This window comes from Prinia subflava, chromosome 1 (assembly GCF_021018805.1).
Source record: "Prinia subflava isolate CZ2003 ecotype Zambia chromosome 1, Cam_Psub_1.2, whole genome shotgun sequence".
Lineage (NCBI taxonomy): Eukaryota > Metazoa > Chordata > Aves > Passeriformes > Cisticolidae > Prinia > Prinia subflava.
The window spans coordinates 135,479,949-135,492,191 of NC_086247.1; positions in this window are offsets into that span (position 1 = coordinate 135,479,949).

The window sequence follows — 12,243 nt, forward strand, 5'->3', positions numbered from 1 at the left end:
TAGTTTCTATAGCAATATTCCTGAGCTGCACTTCCCCAACACTGAGGCATTAATAATATTACTAAAATAAGACATTTGTGTGGTGTAAAGACAAATCATTTTTATACAACACTGACCCTGTGATAGAATGTCTTAGCAAAGACCTAGACACTAGTTTTTTTATTCAGATGGCTTGGAATGCACTAATTTATATATGGCAAAGAGTGAGTGATGAGAAATTAAAGTATATCTTAAGTCTTCATTCTCTGAGTAAAAGCTCTTCCTTCTGCTGGGAAACAAATTAGGTTTTTAGATTTAAAAAAATGATGACAGAGAACAGGGGCACTGAATCAATGTCCTCTGTAATTCTGCTACATCTCCTTCTCACTTAAAATCTTTGCTCAAGCAGGAGGCAGTTCTGTTTTTCCAGGAAGAATTAAATTCCAGAGCAATTGCATGTAAAACTGACAAACAAACAGGTATACAGCTGATTTCAGAGAGGCTGCCATTGGTTACATTGAATAGACACACGCATGTCAAATACTAGAAACCAAAAATAGACATATAGTGGATATTACAGATAGCATGAAAATAAAATTGTAAAACTGTAAAATTTTGTATTGGTAGACCCTTTCCCTTCCTTTTCCTCTTCCCTTCCTTTCTCTTCCCATTTGGTATGTACGCTAAATTGCAAGAGTTAAATGAATCATTTCCATTTCCACACTTCACTGCTTAGAGAAGCACCTACAAAACACAGCAGAACTCTCTTAAACATACAAGAATCACAGTCTTTATTCTCACATGGATATGCATTACATGTTGGAGCACATAGCTGAGATGAAAAATATCCTCCAAAATTAAAAAAAAATCAGAACCCTGTCAGCAAACAACAAATTTTGACTTCTTCACTCTTAGCAGGGCCAGTCTTTGGATTAGCACCGACTCGTCTTCAGCTGCTGGAAAAAACAGATGTGGTTCAAAGAAGTCTTTCAAAGCGGTGGAGGCGTTGGCGCCTGGCCAGCCCGGCCCGCAGCCCGCATCAATCAGCCCGGGGTGTCCAGCCCCGTCCTCCGTGCTCGCTGCTCGGGGCAGCGCAGAGCGGGAGCGGCCCGGCAGCGGGGCCGGGCGTGCGGGGCTGCTCAGCCGTGCCCAGCGCTGCCCTGCCCTGCCCTGCCCTGCGCCGAGCCCGCCCGGCCGAGCGCGGGGCCGCGGGGAACGCGGCTGCACGGAGCTCCGACATTTCAGATCTTAACAGTATTCCTTACACCTCGTGGGGGTTAAATCAGAAAGAAAAAGAAAAAGAAATAGAAAAGGAAAAAGAAATAGAAAAAGAAAAAGAAAAAGAAAAAGAAAAAGAAAAAGAAAAAGAAAAAGAAAAAGAAAAAGAAAAAGAAAAAGAAAAAGAAAAAGAAAAAGAAAAAGAAAAAGAAAAAGAAAAAGAAAAAGAAAAAGAAAAATGGAAAAAAAAAAAGATTTATTGTATTAATATGTTCTAGTATTGGGCTGTCCTTGAAAGTCAGAGAAAGGGTTGCCTGTGGATAATGCACTAGGTTCAACCCCTGAGATCCAGCTTTTAATACTCACTTTGCTACAGAGGGCTGTGGTCAATCAGTCCTGGGAGTGTTGACCAGCAGAAAGACGAGTTATTTACAGCAGTAAATCATCCATTGGGTCAAGGGAGATTGTCAGATAGTAACATAATGCTTTATGTTATGTATACATAACCATATATATAAATCAGGCATATCTGGCCCAGCCTTTGCATGCATTTCCCATCATTCTATCCTGTTTCAAGTAACCTAATTCCTTTGGAGTGGAGTGACTTTACCTCCACATCCAGAGGAGCTGTGAATCTTAATTAAACCATATATGAAAGTGGTGAGAAGCTTTCTCTGTACAATACCCCTACAAAGTGTATTCAATGTTTACCGTTCTCATTTTAAAAAAATGAATAGGGATCTTGAATAAAATTCTGCTTAATTAAAATCATGGCAGGTTTTCCCCTTTGATTTCAGTAAAACCAGACTTTCATATGTTATAGTTTCCCGATTTAAAATTCAAATAACAACAACATAAAATGCCCCATTGGACTAGGTTATATGATCATTGCATTTCCTCTTTCTGTAAATACTAATAAACTTATCCCACAGTCTGCTGGTGGCAATTGCTACAGTTTTCTCCTGCCAAGATTTACACAGAGCGAAAGTACTCCCAGGATTTGGCAGAAGAAGCATTTGGTACAAGTCCAGGTTATCACCGCGTAGAGAAATCCTGAAGACTTCATCCAGTTCTTATGTGGTCCTTTGGTAAAATTACATCACTAAACAGTCAATGGAAGCAATGGAAGTGGGAGGCTTATTTTCTTATAAATATGCTTCCTTCTTACTGTTCATACTCTTTCAACAGCTATCAAAGCAAAGACAGCACATGAAATTATTCAATAGGAACAAATACTCTGTTTGTTTTGAGGGTTTCTTACTCCTCTTGCAACACACTGGTTGTTAATAGTTTGGATTATTGCAGGCCAAATTTAACAAATTAGCAGTGCCTGAAAAATGAAATATTATATTTCCAGTATTAGTCATTTTCTCTGGTTGATCTTCTACTACTACAACAGAGCAGCCTTATGTAGGAAGCAGAGCAGACATTTGTCAGTAGCCCAATCACAGTGAGTAAAAACCCTACATAAAAAGGAAATTAATGTTCATGTTTGCATTTTCTGCAGAATTACGTGCCATTTTCAATTAAGTTTCAAGTCAAGTCTGTTTGGAGACAGCCTTCATGTGAATTCACCCTAGCAGAAAACAACCTTGTTTTTAGAAAAAAACATGTGAACTATTTTGCCAGTCATACTGTGTTCATAAAAGTGTTAATTGAGCTTTGAAGTTGGTTCTATGATAAAGCATGATAGTACGAGAAGCAAACACTCAGCTGAGAGAAGGCACTTGTGTTTTTATCCCTTTTCTTCTTCCCACAAATATCTTTTTCAGGGTGGACTTTGTACATCCATTCTCCCAAAACAAGATTTCCTGTCACACAGCTGTGTTCACTAAAGCCATCAAAGGAGTTAATAGATTATTAATAGCAGTTAAAGGTTATTACTTGCAATACCCTATCCCAGAAAGAAATCCCAGAAGGAATATGAATCCCCATTGGATGCATTTCATATAAATATCTTGAAGAACTGCAGTTATGCCTTATTCTGCAAGACCCACCGGACCACTCCTTTCCTTGAGAGACTTCTAAAAGAATAGCAAGCTTGCTTTTCTGTGCTTAGTGATAAATCTGGGAAGTAAGAATGTACTGTGCATATTGAACAGATCCTTAAGGCATACAAAAGACTTACATTCAACCCAGCTCTTAAATATTCAAGAGTCACTCTAGATTTTCAGGAAATATGAGTAAAAATACAGACAGCAGGAAAATTCAGCTTTAACCCCTTCCCAAATGGTGTTTTTCCACAAACATTCTCAGTGCTTTACAAATTCTGCACATCTGCACTGCCACAGACTTGCAGTCCACAGGGTTCTGTTCTTGGGAAGAGCCACATTCCTGCCAGAGCCCTTGCAAAATCCATGCCAATGGTCGTTCATCATTTACATTCATCACCTTAATTAAATACCTATTCGGGTGCATGTTCACTGATTCACATAGTGCTACATTTTGCTGTGAAGCTGGGTCTTGGAATAATCCTTCAGCAGTGTTTTTTCCTTGAGTCTGAATTTGTTTCGGGATAGGGCTCAACGTGGAAGTTCAGAAATACAGATGCAGTTATTCTGAAGCCCTAATAATTCATCCCACTTTCTCACAGTGCACACATGTCTCTGGAGTGCTGTCTTACTCACTGATACCAACCCACTGCTTCAGGTAAAACAAAAATCTCATTTCCAAAAAAACCAGAGGACTAAGCAGCCAAAATTACTTAAAAATATACTCCCGGGTAAAACAGTTCATATGTTTCTATGAATCCTTGGCTGTATTTCTTTTTAATGTACAGAAATTCATTCCCCTACAGAGATTCTATTCCTAGGGCTGTTTTATTGTAAGACTTGAACTTATAACAAAAGTAAATGCATATCCTTTCTCACATATTCGTTTAATTTTCCCCAGATGAGGCTTTTAAACATACTATAGTCAACAAAAGTTCAAGTTCTTAGATATTTACTTGTTTCCACATTACATGGTAACACGATTGAAATGTAAAAGTCCAGAGAACCCTTTGCTTTTTCTCTGAAGTCTCTTAACCTTTACTTGATGTAGGTTTGTAGCACAAGGCATAAAATTAGGCTGGTAAATAATGCATCCTTATGCTACTGTTAACCAGAAAGAATAATTACTATATTAATGTCAAAGGTGATCCTATTTTGAACCTGTTCAATGACTTCATAGACTGGTGAGGATCAGAGGTGCCTATTTTGCCTATTGCTTACTGCGAAGTAATAAATGATGAGTCGATGAACTAATTATCCTAATGCTATTGGAACAAAACACTGGAGCATAGCTATGTGCTAAGGGTGGACAAATTCTTTGCTTCAAAAGACTATTTAGTTCCTGAACTAGCTCTACGTTCAAGCTTTTATCATTAACTTTCAGTATTCCAGGGAATTCTGCCAATGACCAATTCAGTTTTGTTAAATTACAGTACTCACTTGTACGCAAGTAAAATAAAGGTCATAGAAGCTTTTAGTTTGTTTTTTGCAGCATCCTGCAGAAACCCAATGTGAATGGTGATAAGCAATGCGAGTGATATTAATTCAGAGTTTCCCCTTTAAAAAAGGAATCGGGTCAAAGGATATACCCTCTAGGGTATGCGCTGGGATTACACACCTGTGATTAATCTAACAAACTGCTGGAGATGTGATTGTTTCTTCATAGAGCTGCAGCTGAAACAACAGTTCTTTGGCAGTAAAATAAATGTAACCCCTTGTGGTGCCCCTAGACATACAAGATAATTACAACAAAGTACCTTCATAGGAAGTTAGGACACTCCTGCTGCATCATTAAAATAAACGGACCTGCGATAACTGATGCAGCCTTGGAAGTGCCACAGAGGAGCATGGTACTCAAGAGATGAAAGAGATCTGCTCTCCTCCTGGAACGTGCATGTGACTTCCATTAACTGGAGTGGAAGCTGAGATTTCTAGTCCAAATCTAGCAAGAATAAGAGACAGGTTTTATCCCTGTGAAGTCAACTGCAGTTTTGCCATGGAGTTCAGTGGGGCAAGACTTCTAAAGTAAAACTTAATTATCCCAAGGCTTTTCAAGGCAACTCTGTGCTTGGCAGTGAAACCTGGTGCAGAGATTTAAGCTCACTTCGACCCAGCTAGCTGCAGGAGCTGCATCTCCCCAGCAGTTATCTGGGCCAGGCAGTGGCTGGGCAGAGGCAGCCTTGTCACAGCCTCCTGCTGCAGCCAGGACTCCTGCCCAAACCCACCAGCCTGTGCCGGACCGCACCAGCGGCAGCCCCAGGACCACCCAGCCACCAGAGGCACCCCCCAGGGGATTCCCAACACCAGGTACGGCCAAAACACCATAAAGGAGAGGCAGCACTGTAATTATGCTATTATATCAATTAAAGAATGTTAGGGTGTATTAATACCAAATAAACATGAGGTTGAAGTTTTCACAGCTTGGGTGATGGCCTGCAGGCCAAAGTCAGTGAAAGGAAGAAGGAGTTCCCAGTGACTTGGTGTGTCAGCCCCAACCCCATTTCAGTACACTTGCAACATATCCATTTTCATGACAAACATGGCAACAACACTGTTTCAACAACTTTCTTCGGGTAGTAACTTCCAAGTGCCCGCACAATCAAACACCTCTACAATTCAGAAGGCAGTTGTTATAGATATTCCATTGTTTATTTCAGCAAATTCTCATAGCTATACCTCATAGTAATGCTCAAATGTCTCCACAGCACACACACCCAGTTACTCATAGACAAATCCCTCCCATGAGGAGCTTTCTAAAGCCCTGCCTTAAAGACTTGCTTCTCACTTACTGGGATATTTTAAGTCGACATGTACACAACTCTATCTCCAAAACATTGCAAAGTTGCAAGGACTGGTAACAGGCTGCGTTGCAATCATGCTGGAGCACCAGATACTCACATATGAGAGTCAGGGTCATTAAGAGAGCTAATTTATGTTATGTTTATGATCATTTAGTGGGAAATAAAATATATTGAGGCTGCTCTCTTTCATTATTTTTTTCTGGATTGGCACGCCCAGCAGTGTCCATTTATTTGATTCCTACCTCTTCATCCTTTTCAGCTGAGCAGTGTGCAGATAATGCTGTAAATCTAAAGGAAAGATCCAGCCTTCAGAGCAGACCATTTTCTTCTCTGGAAACAGGAAAAGGTAATGTAGCATTATATATGTGAAAGTTGTCTTCGCCACTTCAAGAATGAAAAATGTGATTTTTGTTTTTTTAAAAAGGTAAAACTGTACAGGCATAAATTCTGCATAGGTAAATGTTTATGTAGGAAAGTTTACCATGTTACAGAATCCTGTACTAAAACAACTAGGGCAGTATGACTCTTTAATGTAACTTCTGGCACAGTAAATTTCTCAGTGTAAATGAGGCCCTGAGCTGAGCAAACACACCAAGTTGTCTGTCTTGTGCCAATGGAAAAAGGGTCTAATAGCCAGGTTACAAGGAAACAAGTGCCAGGTTCCAACTTATTTAGAAACACAATGAGAGCATGTGGGCTTAGCTTTTTAGGGCAAGAGGAAAGGGACATTGCAGGAATATCTCCCCCTTCCAGTCCCACCAACTGATTGTACCTCTTGGCTAAGAGCAGATTCGATTCACTGTGATGTGAATCAAATGTTGTGGATAAGAAGCAAAAGGCAGATAAAAGAGGAGCTTTGTTCTCAGATGTTCTTCTGCTCTACAACTAAAAAATACATGTCATCTAAACACTGCCCTGCTGCAAAATTTGAGACTGGTTAGAAGGTTAATAGCTGAAGAAAATCTTGTAGTGAGATTCAATCTTTTTTCAGTGCATATCACATACATAAACAAAATAAACACTAAAAATTTAGAAGTCTCCTAAAAGAATAGAGTAAAAGAAAATAATAAAAGAATCCCAATGTCATTAAGAACTGCTGCTTTATGTACAATTTTAAATAATATAAATGAAAACAACACTTTTTTCTTTATGAAGTCCAATGTTGGACTGAAAATTCTGAATTTACAGATGAGCTTGAAGAAAGATAATTTTACATTTTCATGCCAGTAATTCATTTCTCATACATCTCTATTTTCCTTTCATTTTGATAGTCATTCCTGTCACGATTCTCATATTGATATTCAATACAATCATTCCTAGCAAAACCAGTTAACTGACTACATGATTATCATATTATCTCAGTGAATTCTTCTTTTGAAATAAATGCCAATTAACCTAAGGTAACAGGATGTATAAGTGAAATAACTGCATCTTAATAGTCCTCATAAAAAAAATAATTCCCATGTAACACCATTTTTTAAATTCAGCAAATTCCTTGTTTACAGTAATTATCTTTAAATATGAAACTATTTTTATTTACTACTGTGCAAGAATGCATCCATATGAAGGTTGATACCTTTTATTTTAATCATGTCAACCAAAGCTGTCTTCACCATTTCTGTCTGAAGACTGGCTGCCTGGCTGCCAGACTGTGTGAAATACCCTTCCTTACCAGGCTCTACAGATTAACAGGACCCTACAAGCTATATTTTATAGCTGTGCTTTCAGTAAATACCTTACAGATGTTTTCAGCTAGAGACCATCTTCTGTCTTTCTGAGTCTTCATGCTTCCACAGATTTATTTCTAAGCGTCTTCGTAATTCAAAGTTCACATCAGACAAATGGATATGAGCTTCTCCACAGCTCTCTGGTCTTCAGCCCAGACCGAGCACAGTCTGAGCTGCCCTCCAGGAGTCCCTCCTTTAATGAGTGCCTATTTCTTGTTTTGTAAAAAAGGTAAGAGTTTTGGGCCAGATCTTCACTTCTGGTACCTCATATCAGTTCTCAGGACTGGACTCTGCTTTTAGCAAGCATCACACCTCTGGGGCTGAGGCACAGCTATCCAGAGCAGGCTCTCATCATCCCTGACTGGAGAACCTCAGGTAACTTGTATTTATTTCCCTACCCAAACATTAAGAAAAGTCTCTCCTCTGTATATCTATTCCTCAGCAGGGAGCAGAGTTTTGACAAATATCACATCCATTCACTGGGATATTTTAGCCTTTTTTTTGGGAATCTCTCTGATTACTGTTCCGTAGCAAAGAGAATTTGGGTTAACTTTAGTCAATCTGTTACTCTCTTCAGTAATTTCATGGTGCATTAAAAAGCTCAACTTTTTTTTTTTTTCAAGTCATAAACTAAATTTGAGGTATGGGGTAGAAAATCTTTGGTAAAAATTGGAGATTGCTTCATAAAGATATTTCCCTCAAAAGCTGGAGTCACCATCTAGTTCAAGTCTCCAGCCAGAATATATATACCAAAAACCAGAGCGAGGCAGACAATAACAGGTTCAGCCTGCAGTGCCTCCCTGGCCCAAGGAAATTGAGTTTTGCAGTGAGATTTTGTTACCTAAAACAGTTTCACTTGCTTTTGTTTTTTTTTTTTTTACTGCTCTGGGAAGACATCCAGGAGTAAGGCCACTGAAGGATGGAAAACTCCTGTGTCTTGCCATGTTAAGGCACTGTGGCAGCCCATGGGGTCATAATGCTGCTACCAGATGTGATAGATAAACTCTCTGGAATATTGCACTGCCTGCCATCTCTTCCTCACAAAATGATTGCTCAGACAGGTCCATGCTTTTCTTATCAAACTCCATCCTGCTTGGGAATGGCAGCACCCTGCAAGGCTGCCCTCAGGCCTACACCTTCCGAAGCTGAGATGCTCTGCCACCCTCCTCTGCCATCAGAAACATGATTTCTAATCACACACATGAGCTTCCAGGGATCTGAGATGCTCTCCATGGATGAGAATTCTAGTTGGAAGTATAGAGATGAGTCTGCAGTATTTCTACAGGGCATCTGTACAGTTTGGCTTTGTTTTACAAACTCCATTTGACCAGGTTTTCAGTTTCAGAACATGACAAAAATCCTACTCTAAGACCCTCCATCCCCATCCCCTTATCAAGAAGCCTCTTTCAAAGCAAGAAGCTCGATTACTAATCAAAAAGTACTCAATTACTATTCAAAAGCCATTTCCCCTTACTGGATGGACAATTCTGGCTGAAGTTTTCCAAACTAATACAGCACAAACCAGGTTCATGCTAAGGGAAATTTCAGTCTAAGCAGACAACAGATGGTAGAGTTATAAACAACTGAGAACCAAGTCTCTTAGTAGAAACTAACAGAAGACCTTAATAAGAGGTCGTGCTAACATGTCTGCTCATAAAACTTAACTTTTACGTGGCATATTCTTATTTCAAAATGGACATATGAATAGTTATCATAAAATTGTGTACTTTCATAACTTTATGGTTTTCATCACCTATTTTAATAGCTCTGAGATAGTCCATGCTATACTTTCATATGGTATGAGCTTATGAAAACAATGATAAAATCTCATACTATAAATCATTTGCAAAGGAAAAGAATATTATTGTGGGGGGTTTTCTAAGAAAAAAGTCTATAGAAATGCATATTCATTTAGGTTATTTAAGTATATATAAATATTTACATTGGCCTTTTATATTGAAATGTTTTAGCATTATTTAAAACATAAAAATACAATGATAGGGGGGGTCCAGAGACCACTTTTTTCAGGGAAGCACTGCCAAGGGTACCCTGTGGCTGCAGAGGACAGAATTGAGGTCTACAGTCCCAATCAGAAATTACACATGCACAAGGCAGCCCCACAATTCCCTGTGAGTGTGAGCTGGGGCTGTGGTTCCAGCCACAGCCACTCACTTGCCTTGCAAATACTGGAAAGGTCAACTTCTCTGTGCTCTTGATGTGAGACATCATTTTGGATCACACAGTGTCTAGGACAGGTTGGTAGGTCTGGGGACACTCACAGCGTGGTCATGCACGGGCCCATGCTGCACAATAACCTGAGGTGCTGCAGCCACCTCCATCTCAGTGCTAAGGTCAACCCCTCTGCTGGTGACAAGGACATCGTTTATGACAAGTGTTCAAGAGCCTGCCATGCAAATGGCAAAGGACTGAGAAGGGAGAAGCTTCCAAAGCCCTGGAATGTGTTTCTCTAAAAAAGATAGGATTTTGTTTAACTTCTCTAAATTGTGGCTTATTGCCCACCAAACAACATGTTAACAAAATAAACTTGTAATTTAAATTACTAGTACTTCCAGGATACTTAGAAATATATATCCTTTTCATCTATCCTGATGATTAAAAATGCCTTTGGGATCATGCCTAGAATAATGTTTCACAGTATGGAGGCCAATAAAGAGTCTTTTTGCTAAAAACTTGGATCAGATACACTGTTACTGTTCCCACCTCTTAATCAATTAAAAATATATATCGTAACAGCATATGCCTTGTAAGAAGGAAAACACAGAAGTTATTCTCCTCTCTGAGAACACAAATAACTGCTACTCAGTTTAATGGGACATACATATGCACACCAAATGAAAAATATCTTCCAGAATATGAAGGACTCATATGTATCTGTAAATTATTACGTGGTTAGGTGCAGGTTGGCTTTTTGCCATGCTAGACTCAATGCATCCAGTTTTGCCTTGCCTTGGAAGCTGAACAGTCCCAGGCCTGGCTAGCATTTCATGCAGAGTCCATCTGGGCATTCAGCGTGCCATGAGCACAAGCCAAGGAGTCACAAGGTGGTGAATATTAGGCCATAGAAGCTGATGAGTGGAAAGATTTCATTCAGCTCCCTCAATACTGCTGAACCAATGAATGAGAATTTCACCATTGCTCTCCTGCCTCTCCCTCCCTTCCCCAGTAAGGCAATATTGATTTTGATGGGAAGGATACTGGAAGCACCCAAAGGGAAGAATACAATGTAAAAAAAAAAAAAAAAAAAAAAAAAAAACCACCACTATAAACTTAGCATTAAATTAGAAAGTTAAGAAAATGGTAATAATATAAGTGGGGTTTAACCACTCTAAGTCAAGTAAAACCTTTCAGATGAAATCTGTTTGCAGAAATCTGAAATTTTTTTTTATTCACTCACCCAAATCTAATGGGAGGTATTTTCTTTAACAAAGTAAACAAAAAGCTCTGTGGCTGAACACACTAAATCTGTGTGACTGGTACCAAACCAAACAGAAAGTTGCTTTCAATTTGCAAGCACATATATGTGTAAGTTGGATCTCACAGCCATATTGTAAATTACAGGGATGCTTTTGACAGTCAAAACATTTAACATTATGTTTCTAATTGAGAGATCTAGCTAATGCCTGAGGCTATTGCACAAAGCACTGAAGAAATCTAAAAAGCAGTGTGAGCTTTAGCAAGAAGGCAGGAGGAAGGAACTTCAGCAAGTCCACTTCTTTGAGGTTTGACCATGAGAAACAAGACATCCTCAAAGCACCAAGAGCATTGGCAATAGCCAAGATATGGTCTTGGGAAGTCAGATCTTTTCATCACCTGATTTTATTTTTTGCTTTCTATCTCTTCTTCCTACTAAGAACTGAAGGGTATTTAAAATGTTAGTTAAATAAAATTAGAGAATGAATTTAGTACTTACATAGAAAACATTTGATAACTTCATGATGCCTAGGGTTTGTTTTACTTATACTTGAGAAACTTTCATGTCATTATGTTTTTAAGGAAAAAAATTTGAAAATTTTAATGTCATGAGTATAAGCATGATAAAAAAATGAAAATAAGAGAACTTGGTGATGTTTATGTTATGTTGTTTATGTTTTGTAAATGACACAAGCCATTGATGGCAAATTTCTAAACATCATCATGCTAATTCTTCTTCCCTGAGCTGCCAGCATCTACGAAACTATTCTAGTGTACATCTACCCAGAAATGGAAGGAGAAAAACTGCCTGAACTACTGATACACCAGTGGAATCAAAGGTCCCAGTTCTCCTCCCATACCGTAACTCCTTGGTTACAGCTATGCAAAGTGAACACGAGGATAACTAAACCAGAATAGCAGCATTTGACAACAATTTACAGGGGTGTAAAATTTCTGTGCCGTGTTCCAGGCAACAAAGAACCACAGGAACTGTAATCCGTTATCTGAAACTTCACTATCTGCAAACGCAGACAGATACAAGCAAATCCCTCACTGCAAGCAGCAACGGCCTTGCTGTCATTAATCACGACAAGG